Source organism: Myxine glutinosa, unplaced genomic scaffold (assembly GCF_964187855.1).
Source record: "Myxine glutinosa unplaced genomic scaffold, kmMyxGlut1.1 SCAFFOLD_593, whole genome shotgun sequence".
Taxonomy (NCBI): Eukaryota; Metazoa; Chordata; class Myxini; order Myxiniformes; family Myxinidae; genus Myxine; species Myxine glutinosa.
This window is the reverse complement of record NW_027616689.1, coordinates 1-965: the sequence shown is the minus strand read 5'-3', so window position 1 is coordinate 965 and position 965 is coordinate 1.

The following is a 965-nucleotide window of genomic DNA, read 5'->3' as shown; positions in this document are numbered from 1 at the left end:
AAAATAATGTTAATTTATCAAAAGTTTCATTGGGTTTACACCACGAGAGACGATCAGTGGATTATCAGCAAAAAATAAAAAGAACGCAAGGAGTGTGCTACTCATTATACCGCCATGGCTTTATCCCGTGCACAGCAAAACATTCGCAAATCCTGAAAATGATTTCCACTCGTATAAGTTGAGTTATTCAACTATATATATTATTATTATTAGTATGAAATACAAATAAGAATTTTTCGCTTTATACGATATATTATCCCAACCACGTCCCTACATTATGATCCAACGTCCCTGTTTCTTCCAATCTTCCAACAAATGTTTCACTTCTTTAATTTACATTTTTCCCACACTCTCCAACTGTTAGGCGGCTGTTAGGCGGTCTGTTAGGCGGCTATTAACACTTATTTTAGGTTAAGAATGTTGTATGGCTACTGTTTAAATCCAGTCGATTAGCCAACTCAAAAATTCAACATGGCGTCCAAAAATTCAACATGGCAAAATACAACATAAGCGGTCGTTAAAATTTTGAATTTACCTTATAATATCAATTGAAATTTTTTACGACCTTATAAATAATATGTAGTTCTGTGATCTTGTATCGATACTCGTACATCCTAAATTCAATACCGGTACTAGTACCCGACTGCAAAGCCGCAATGAGCCGGCGAAGCCAAAGCCTCTTGCCACTATTTTACCCATCACCATGGCATCAGTAGGTTAGGTAGTTGGTAGTAGGTAGGTGTAGTAGGTACCATTTGCATTCTGGATGAGATTATAAAGTAAAAAAAATTCCTTCTTGATTAATTCGGTGAATTCCGTCTCAACTTCGGATATTTCCGGCCGTGAAAAACTCTCCCCTACGGCCGCGAAATTTCTAAAAAATAATTCTTCGTCAATTTTAGAATATTTGACGCCGTTTTCAGCCTCCGAAACGCGGAATAAGCTTTTTTGAAATATTTTTTTCA